At 46.9% G+C, this 10473-nt stretch overlaps 1 long non-coding RNA gene across 1 annotated transcript in view; it reads right to left on the reverse strand.

Annotated features, from left to right (window-relative positions):
• The window catches only part of LOC134731332 (uncharacterized), a 132821-nt gene extending 123031 nt beyond the window's left edge, over positions 1–9790 (reverse strand). Inside the window, exon 1 of the long non-coding RNA XR_010113516.1 lies at positions 9761–9790. This is a non-coding gene — a long non-coding RNA (uncharacterized lncRNA). The remainder of the gene's footprint in view (positions 1–9760) is intronic.
• Positions 9791–10473: the final 683 nt, after the last annotated feature.

Here is a 10473-nt window from a genome sequence, read left to right on the forward strand (position 1 = left end):
TTGAACCCAGGAGGCAAAGGTTGCAGTGAGCCAAGATCGCGCCATTGCACTCCAGCCCAGGCAACAGTGCAAGACTCCATCTCAAAAAAAAAAAAAAAAAAAAAGAAAGAAAGAAAAAGAAAGAAAAGAAAAGAAAAGTAAAAAGGAAAGAACTTCTCTGTAGACTTCTCAGTAGACAAGTCCCTGACAATTTCAGAGGTGACATGGAGACAAAGAGTCCAGGTAGGGCCAGACTCCCTAGGGCCAATATATATTGAGTAGTTTGAGGCTAGGCGTATATTATGCATTCTAAGATTGGAGCCACCATCAGTAGATATAGCTTTCAATCTCCTTAGAAAGTAAGTGGAAACGTGATATAATTTTCCCCAAGAGAGGCCAGGCACAGTGGCTCATGCTTGTAATCTCAGCACTTTGGGAGGTCTAGGTGGGCAGATCACTTGAGGTCAGGAGTTTGAGACCAGCCTGGCCAACATGGTGAAACCTTATCGCTACTAAAAATACAAAAAAATTAGCCGGTGATGTGCACCTATTATCTCAGCTACTTGGGAGACTGAGGCAGGAGAATCACTTCAACCTGGGAGGTGAAGGTTGCAGTGAGCCGAGATCTCACCACTGCACTCCAGCCTGGATGACAGAGCAAGACTCCATCTCTAAAAAGTATATAATAATAATAATAACTTTCCCCAAAAGAATGTGAGTAGATATCATAGGTAGCTCTTTGGGGCTGCGCTTTTGTGGGAGTGAGTTTGCCTTGACCACGCTCCCTTTCCCCTTCTGGGCTGGATGCAGAAAACAACAGGGCCTTAGGGGATGGTAGAGCCATAAGGGGGAAAGAATCTAAGTCCCTAAATATCTGCATGAAAGAGACCCTCCTCATTGACCTGAATACCAAACCAGGATTGTTTTGTTGGGCCATTTCATGTCTGGGGTTATTTGTTGCTGCACTTTAGCCTGCTCTAGCTATAACACAACATCTTTTACATATTGTGTTAATTATCTATTTCTGCATAATAAATTCTCCCAAAATCCAGTGACTTAAAACAACAGCACTTATCACCTCATAGTCTCTGGGGGTCATCTCCTGAAGGCAGCTTTGGGGAGTCCTTTGCTTCAAGGGCTCTCCCAGGCTGCAATTAAGATGTCGGGTACAGCTGGAGACATTTCAAAGCTCAACTGGGGGAAGATTCCTTTCCAAGATTCACGATTGTTGGGATGATTCAGTTGGCCTCAGAGCCTCTGTTCTTTACTGGCTGTTGGCCAGAGGCCAGAGGCCTGAGTTCCTCACCATGTGGGCCTCTTTGTAGGCCAGCTCATGACAGTACAGTTTCATCAAAGCACGCGAGCAAGGAGCACCCGTGAGAAGAGCTGGCCTGACGGAAATCAATTTTGTGTATCCAAATATGAGAAGTGAAATCCCATACTTTTGCCATAATCTTTCTGCTAGAAGTGAGTCTCTCAGTTTGGCCCATCACAAAGGGAGGGGATTATAGAGGGGTGTGAATAACAAGAGGCAGCAATCGCTGGGAGCCATTTCAAAAGCTGTCTACAGGCAGGGCAGGATGACTCACACCTGGATGACTCACGCCTGTAATCCCAGCACTTTGGGAGGCCAAGGTGGGCAGATTGTTTGAATTCAGGAGTTTGAGACCAGCCTGGACAACATAGTGAGACCCTGTCTCTACAAAAAACGCAAAAAATTAGCCAGGTGTGGTGGTGTATGCCTGTGGTCCCAGCTACTCAGGAGGCTGAGGTTGGAGGACTGCTTGAGTCCAGGGAGTCCAGGCTGCAGTGAACCATGATAGCACCACTGCAGTCCAGCCTGGGTGACAGAGCAAGACCATCTCAAAAAACAAACAAACTAAAACAAACCAAAAACCCCACACTGTCTTCCACACAAGTCTCACAAGACCCCTGTTTAGATACAAGATTTAATCTAATTTGGAGAGGCCCATTTAAACAAGGAAGCAGACCCAGAGAGGTTCGGTACCTTATCCCAGGTGACTCGGGTCATTGGTGGTAGATGGAGAATGTTCTGTGAGATGCTAGCACCTGTGGATTTGCACACCACCACCCACAATGCAGGCTGCACTGTGCCCTGTGGCGAGGCTGCCTGGAGGAGTAGTCGCAAAAGGGCCTGCAGTATTCGAATACGGAAGCAATGATAAAAGAGGCTGCCCACCCACTGCAATCCCTGCGGATTCCCGGGTTTTATGAGCTGCAGGGCTGGCCTCCAGCCTCAGAGAGCTGCAGGCTTAGGAGAAAATCATGAGAGAGAGAGAGAGAGAGAGAGTGTGTGTGTGTGTGTGTGTGTGTGTGTAACAGAGAGAGGGAGAGGGAAAAGGAGTAAGAGAGAGGCAGAAAGGGACAGGAGAGATGAAAAGAGATAAAGAGACAGAAAAACAAGTACAGAGTGACAAGAAGAAATAAACAGGGAATTCGACAGAAAAATAGAGACGAGAGAAATATTTAGAGAGAAAGCCAAAGAGAGAGGAAAGAAGGGAAGAAGGAAGGAAAGATGAAAGAGGAGGGAAAGAAGGATTAAAAGCAAGAAAAGGGAGAAGGAGAAAGTAAAGAAAGGAGGGAGGGAGGGAGGAAAGTAGGAAGGAAAGAGGGAAGAAAAATGAAGGAGGGAAGGAGGGAGGGAGACAAGGAGGGACGGAGGGAGAGAAGGAAGGAGGGAAGGAGGGAGGGAGGGAAGGAAGGGAGGAAGGGAGGGAGGGAGAGGGAGACGCAGGGAGTGCCAGTCTCGCAAGGGAGGCGTGCGGGCTGGCTCTCTCTGCACCTGCAGGCGCACCGCCCCCGCTGGAAATCTGAAGGGCATTCTGGTCGTGGCTTCCCCCTAATGTCCTACCACCTGTTGAAGGGAATGCAAATTTTAAGGTATACAGCGACAGCAAGCTGTGCAGCGGCCTGGGCTGCCCGAGGCCAGGTCTGGCCGGGGTAAGCCGTGTGTTTGGAGCACCCCCAGGCCCACCTGAGGAGCGAGGCGCCCTGAGCAGGCGTCTGCGGGGAGCGGCCGCGGGCTCCTTGAACGTCCCGCGCGGGAGCTCAGCTGGGGAAGCCGGGCTCTGAAGACCGATGCTCTGGCGCCCCCTGCTTGCGCCTGGCCTTGATTCCGCTGCTTCCTTTCCGCTGAAATGAAGGCGAGCAGGAGGGTTGTGAGGCTTCAGTGATTTCTTCCCGGGCGGAGCAGCGATGCGGCTGGGGATGAGGGGTGGTCAGAGGAGACCAGAGCTGGCGAACACGTTCCCTTCTATGCCCTGGCCTGTGCTGCGACGCATGGTACCAGCCCTGGGTTGGCCTTGTACCTCCAGGCATTTGGGGGCCTTCCAGAGGCAGGAGGATAGCTTGAAACCAGGAGTTCCAGATCAGCCTGGGCAAAATAGTGAGACCCCATCTCTAAAAAAAAAAAGAAGAATTATCTGGACATGTTGGCCCACCTGTAGTCCCAGCTACTTGGGAGGCTAAAGTGAAAAAATGCATCACTATAAAAAAAAATCTAGAGTTTAACACTGTGAAATTTTATTAGTCCGCTCTCACACTGCTATAAAGATACTACCCAAGAGGCAGGAGGATCGCTTGAGCCCAGGAGTTCGAGGCTGCTGTGAGCTATGATGGCGCCACTGCACTCCAGCCTGTGAGACAAAGTGAGAACTTGTATCTTTTCAAAAAAAGAAAGAAAGAAAATAAATAAATAAATAAATAATGTATACTTTATTAGGACTATACGTACTTTTGATTAATGCATTAAATAGACTATAAGTGATGGGTCTAATCGCTATAATTTCAAAGTTATATGAGCATCAATGTTATTACAAGATTTCTGCAGCACCTACAATTTGACAAAAAAAATCTGTGATTTCTGTTGGTGACAAAAGGTCAGGTTCTTTTTTGTCTACAGTGGTTTGTTGTTTACATTCATAATTAAAGGAAATGTTATCTTTCATTTAGAGGTAAAGGAAACAAAGGGAATCATTTTCCCATCCAAGCTTACAGATTCCCTGAATCCTACACATGAGGCCCTGATGAGTCCATGAACTTGTTAAGAAGCTGCAGAGGGCTGGGCACCACGGCTCATGCCTATAATCCCAGAGCTTTGGGAGACCAAGGTGGGAGGATCACATGAGGCCAGGAGTTCGAGACCAGCCTGGGCAACACAGTGAGACCTCATCTCTATTTTTATTTTTATTTTTTGTGATGGAGTCTTGCTCTGTTGCCCAGGCTGGAGTGCAGTAGTGTGACCTTGGCTCACTGCAGCCTCCGCCTCCTGGGTTCAAGCGATTCTCCTACCTCAGCCTCCTGAGTAGCTGGGATTACAAGTGTGCGCCATCATGCCTGGCTAACTTTTGAATTTTTAGTAGAGATGGGGTTTCACCACGTTGGTCAGGCTGGTCTCGAAGTCCTGACCTTGGGATCCGCCCGCCTTGGCCTCCCAAAGTGCTGGGATTATAGGTGTGAGCCACCGTGCCCGGCCTTTGTTTTTAAAAAATAAATAAAATTTTAAAAATAAAAAAAGAAGCCACCAAGGAAGCGTTCTTGCTCAGATCTTACCTTGCTAGGGCACAGCAAGATGACAGACCCCATCCTCAGAGGTGAAACCCCCAAAAGTATTAAAGGCAGGTAGCAGTTCAAAGTATGGATCCCCTGGTCACTAAGAATAGTAACAGTAATGCATTTTTAAAGACTAGCAACCAAAATGTCTTGCGTGCTGGATACCATGCAAGGGACTCCATCTCATTCCATCTGTCCACCCTAGACCTCTTAACCAGCCCAGGTAACCTGACAATATCCCAGGCTAATTTCCTGGGTTATCACAGCCAGCTTTCATACCTGGGTCCCTGGAGGGGGCTCAGGTCAGAAGAGGTTATGAGAGCCTGTTTGTCACCTCTGATGTGCTCCAGAGTGATTCAGCCATGCCCTGGGGAAACCTCTGCAGAGGGCTTTCTAGACTCTGTCCTGATAACAGAACCCCCCCCATTTTGTCTTTGCTTTCAGCTTTCTTGATTCTAAGCTTCAAATTTTGCCATATACTGGGTCAAAGATACCTGCCTGGGCCGGGCACAGTGCCTCCTGCCTGTAATCCCGACACTTTGGGAGGCAGAGGTGGGAGGATCACTTGAGGCCAGGCATTCAAGACCAGCTTGGGCAACATAGCAAGATTCCATCTCTACAAAAATAAAAAAGTTAGCTGGGCATAGTGGCATACACTTGTAGTCCCAGCTACTCCGGAGGCTGAGGCGGGAGGAGTTCGAGGCTGCAGTGAGCTAGGATTGTACCAACGCACTGTAACCTGGGCAACAGAGTGAGATTCTGTCTCAGTAAGTAAATAAATAAAATAAAATAAATGCCCACCTCTATGGTCATATCCTTCAGATACAACAGATCAAGTCTTTGGGTTGCAGAGCAAGGATCAACTCTTGTGGTTATAACAAGAGCGCTGAGGTCATGAGCCATCCAGGAGCTAGTTAACTCTGCCCATCAAGACACTCAAGCAAAGGCCAATCCTGGTGGCCCACATCCCAAAGGCAAGCGTGAGCAGGGAAACCCTAATCTGCATACAATTGCTCTTACGACAGGGCTGTGTGCTTCAGCAAAACTCTAAGTTTAAATATGGCATTCAAGGCCCCATGGACACCACAGAGAGGAATCCAGAGACAAGCCACCGAGTAGAAGAGATTTGTGCATTAAAATCTTCTTGCCAACAAAGTCCTGCCTGGGTCTATGACAGTTTCCCATCACCTAGGTTTCTGAAGCGAGCACTGCAGCAGTGCCATCTAGTGGGCAAAAGGCAAAGTGTCACAATTGAGAGGATCCTCTAAGAGGAAACCGAAGTTGTGGAATTCAGGGGCAAGGACACGGTTGACCTAGACTCAGCTTGACTGGACTTTAGACGGGCTTCTTGACTCTCACCCCGACCTCCCTTCTCTTCTACCATTAACTTGAAAAAATACTGCCAGGCATGGGGGGTGCGTACCTGTAGTCCCAGCTATTCAGGTGGCTGAGGCGATGAGGCAGGAGGATCGCTTGAGCCCAGCAACCACAGATGACCCAATCACAGAAAAAAACATTTGCAAACTCAGGAACAACTCAATGTACTTGGCACATCCCACCGAGCAACCTTACCCCCAACATCCTCCACGACTTTTGCACTAGGGCACCCCAGTGCTTATGCTTAGAAACCCTCCAGCCCACGGTGTCAGCAGAGTCGGGGTTAGCTTCCGCTATCATCTTGAATAACATCTTCCTTACTGGCATAACTCTGACTGATGCAAATTTTCTTCGACATAGCTTTTCTGAGGACCCACCCTAGAGCTTGAGGTCCACTCCCACACCCCCAGGATGCTTCAGAAGCAACAGAGCTCCCCTTCTCCTATCCATAAGATAGACATTCTGCCTACACCCCCTGCTCTCCCAGGCTACCCCTGCCTCCCTCCACTCCCCTACTGCCCCAGCTCAGGCCCATGGTACAGAAGTTAGAAGTTTACAAAGTCAGGAACACAGCTGCCCTGGGAGAAGGTTTCATTGCCTGGGTTCTCACTGATTTTTTTTCCTTTTTCTTTTTAAAGTTTTCTTCTGGCCAGGCGCGGTGGTTCATGCCTGTAATCCCAGCACTTAGGGAGGCTGAGGCGGGTGGATCACCTGAGGTCAGGAGTTTGAGATCAGCCTGACCAACATAGTGAAATCCCATCTCTACTAAAAATACAAAAATTAGCTGGGTGTGGTGGTGGGCACCTGTAATCCCAGCTACTCGGGAGGCTGAGGCAGGAGAATTGCTTGAACCCAAAAGGCGGAGGTTGCAGTGAGCCGAGGTGGTGCCATTGCACTCTAGCCTGGATGACTCAGTTGCAATCTCAAAAAAACAAAAACAAAAACAAAACAAACAACAAAAAAACCCTATCTTCTGTGTTATTCATGGCATTCCCGGTAAAAGGAGGGTAGTCCAGTGTTGAGGCCATTCCCACATCAATGACTATAAAGGTTTCTCAACACCCTCAGAGGTTGCTATTCTGAAATGCAGGCAGTAGGGCCAAAGACTTTCTGTGTCCTAGGACCACCACCCACCAGCTCACTTAAAAGACATCTAAGCGACATCGGGTTTCATGGTCCCCAGTCTCACTTGTCAATCCGAAAACTTCTAAAGTTTAGGTAGCTGGAAGTTGTATTAAGAGCCATCTCTAGAGGCCGAGTACAGTGGCTCATGCCTGTAATCCCAGTGCTTTGGGAGGCCAAGGCTGGAGGATCACTTGAGCTCAGGAGTTTGAGGCTGCAGTGAGCTATGATTGCACCACTGCACTCCAGCTTGGGCAACACAGGGAAACCCTGTCTCTAAAAAAGAATTTAAAATGTTTAAACATAAAATAAATTTTAAAAAAAGCAAATCTGGGGCCGGGCGCACTGGCTCACGCCTTGTAATCCCAGCACTTTGGGAGGCTGAGGCAGGTGGATCACGAGGTCAGGAGATTGAGACCATCCTGGCTAACACGGTGAAACCCCGTCTCTACTAAAAATACAAAAAAAATTAGCCGGGCATGGTGGCGGGCGCCTATAGTCCCAGTTACTCGGGAGACTGAAGCAGGAGAATGGCGTGAACCCGGGAGGTGGAGCTTGCAGTAAGCCGAGATCATGCCACTGCACTCCAGCCTGGGTGACAGGGCGAAGACTCTGTCTCAAAAAAAAATAAAAATAAAAAATAAAGCAAATTTGGTTAGTTAATTCAAAGTTCAAACTTCTCTCTCAACTTTTCAAACATAACCATATATAGTCTCTTGACAGCAGGAGGCAGTGTCTCTGGCATGTCTGTTATCCTCGGGTCACTGCTGGCCTCTCTTAAGATGTCCATCATCCTGTGCCCTGTGGATGGTCTCAGAGAGCAACTGTGAGTTGTGCTGGCATCAACCTTTGTTAACGAGGGGCACCCATAGTGGATGGCCACCTTGTCCTGTCCCCAGGTTTTTTCTATGTCATTGTTCCCTCCGCTGATTCCAGGTCCTTACAGTGGTGTTGGCAGAAACTTCCAGGCCCTGCACAGGCCTTGAGGAACTGAAAGCCTCACTTGCCCCCCGGGGCCGGGCCTCTATTTCCACAGTCCTCTGGCTGCCACACATCTGCATAGGACATTCTGCAAGGAAACTATTTTCCCACTAAATTCCAAAACCCTCTCTCTGTTTCAGCTTCCACTTCTATCTTTCCGCCTTTCTTCTTTCCCGCCTTCTCCAAATCTCTCCTCCACAATTCCCTAGTTGAAAGGTGAAAGGGAGCTGTCATTTCTCTGGGGAGAACAGGACCTCTTTGATATCAAAACCTCCCAACACCAGCAGCCACAGTGAATGTCTATATTCAGACCACCCAGCAGGGCTCTTGCTGTTGTAAAGAGAGGCAACTGGAATTCAGAAACTCTTTGCTCTGCCAACAAAAGCCTACAACAGTGAGTTTCCTATCGGCTCAGAAAAGTATTGTTTGAAACACAGAACTAAATAAGAATGCTTTATCCTGGGCTACATACACCCCCTCTTGGAAGCAGTGAGTCCTCTCGTTGAATAGGTGAGGGAGAGACTTGGCCCAGCTGAGAATTAGGGATAACTGATGTTAAAGTGAACTAAATATGGCCTGAAAAGGACTCTGTGCTTCTATATTTGAGTCTTTGTGGTTGAACCATAACCTAAGGACTCTGTGCTTCTATATTTGAGTCTTTGTGGTTGAACCATAACCTAACTTAATAGGTAGACAAGATTGAAAACCTAACAGGAACATCTGTTACACCTGTAACAACAGCTGAGTCTCGGCCAATTCCAGTGGCCATACTTCAACCAGTCATGAGCTGCTGAGTGTCCAAACTCTGTTCAAATAAGGCAAATGCCGAGCTGGATGTAACCAATTCAGCTGTTTCTGAACCTCACTTCCGATTTCTGTATGTCACTTTTCTTTTTTAGTCTATAAATTTCTTGTGACCATGAGGCATCCCTGGAGTCTCTCTGACTCTGCTGTGATTCTGGGGGCTGCCTGATTCACAAATCATTTTCTTTCTTTTTTTTTTTTTTGCTCAATTAAACTTTCTTAAATTTAATTTGTCTGGAGTTTTATTTTAACACTGGGAATGAAAATACATTGGTTTATTATCTAAGAAAATGTGATCCTTTGTTAAAATTTTGCACGTATGTCCATTTTAGGGAAAGAGAAAGTACATAGCTTTCATCAAATTTGCAGAATATCACGTTATGGAAATGTTAAGACCAGCTGTTTGTAGACCTCTATCTGGCTAGTCTTGGACAGTACAATGTGCCTTATGCTATTTTAGGAAGCACATTACTGTTTCAATACATAAAAATTAATTGTGATTACTTTGTTGCATGTTGGCCTCTCCCAGCATCTTTCTGTGACAGACAGGGCTGTATTATTGCCTGGATTGTACAGAAGAGAAAGTCAAAACCCAAATTTTCTCATTTTGATCCAGCAGCTAGTGCTGTTGGCCGACTTTAAAGAAGCCCTAGGCAGGGTGTGGTGGCTCACGCCTGTAATCCCAGCACTTTGGGAGGCTGAGGTGGGTGGACTACTGGAGGTTAGGAGTTCAAGACCAGCCTGGCCAACATGGTGAAACCCCATCTCTACTAAAAATACGAAATTAGACAGGTGTGGTGGTGTGCACCTGTAATCCCAGCTACTCTGGAGGCTGAGGCAGGAGACTCGCTTGAACCTGGGAGGCAGAGATTGCAGTGAGCCGGGATCGCACCATTGAGCTCCAGCTTGGTAACAAGAGTGAAACTCTGCCTAAAAAGAAAAAAAGAAAAAAAAAAAAGCCCTCACAATTTAGACGGCAAAAGGGCCTTGGAGATTATCTATCTTTGCCAAGCCTGTTGGTTTTCAGGGGAGGAAAGTAAGCTAAAACAACAACAACAAAAACCAAGAAAGGTCTCATCTCCTCCACACCCCATCAGTATTGGTACAGAAACAAAATTAAATTGTCTGGTAGTCGAGGAAATGGAACAGCAACAATTTTGAAGATGGGGACAGAGAAATCAATGATGTCCCATCTTAGAAACTGAAAAACCTCTCGCCAGTTCCTTCATCTGAAACTGTTATTGTCAGCAAAACCATCGCTGTCAAGATGAGGGGTTGAGAGGAAACATCAGATTGGGAGCTGGAGGTGGTTAAAAGTAACATTAAGTATATATTTTAAAACACAGCTAATAAAAATTCTATAAAGCATCTCTTCTCAAAACAATTCAAATTCCTCAGTAATAAAAACTTCCCCTTGTAGATAATGATTTTCCTGAATCACTACCTTAAATTGTTCAGGAAATGCCAACAGGCGTCATGATTCTCCATGTTTGGTTAAGGCAGAGTAAAACACAGTGTTTTCTTGTTTGTTTGTCTTTAAATATTTTTAACAGTCCCTGCCAGCTTGGAAGTTAATATCTTTTCAATTACATTCTCCTTTTTTCCTCCCTCCCCTCCCTCCCTCCCTCCCTCCTTCCC

The sequence above is a fragment of the Symphalangus syndactylus genome, chromosome 9 (assembly GCF_028878055.3).
Source record: "Symphalangus syndactylus isolate Jambi chromosome 9, NHGRI_mSymSyn1-v2.1_pri, whole genome shotgun sequence".
Lineage (NCBI taxonomy): Eukaryota > Metazoa > Chordata > Mammalia > Primates > Hylobatidae > Symphalangus > Symphalangus syndactylus.